The sequence below is a fragment of the Cyprinus carpio genome, chromosome B5 (assembly GCF_018340385.1).
Source record: "Cyprinus carpio isolate SPL01 chromosome B5, ASM1834038v1, whole genome shotgun sequence".
Classification (NCBI taxonomy): domain Eukaryota; kingdom Metazoa; phylum Chordata; class Actinopteri; order Cypriniformes; family Cyprinidae; genus Cyprinus; species Cyprinus carpio.
In genome coordinates, this window is record NC_056601.1 from 35,296,442 (window position 1) to 35,296,646 (window position 205).

Here is a 205-nt window from a genome sequence, read left to right on the forward strand (position 1 = left end):
TACGTGGACAAAATGCAAGAAACTCAAAATACAAACAACTCTTCCCACAAGGGGGCAGCACACTCCCCGCCTGGTATACTGCTATAACACTATTAACCTTTAACTAACAACACAATTTCTGAAATAGGTCTTGTGTACACCTTAGCAGTACCTTCTTTAATTATTCGTACATCTACTTTCCGTACTCTCTTATCTCGACCAGGGT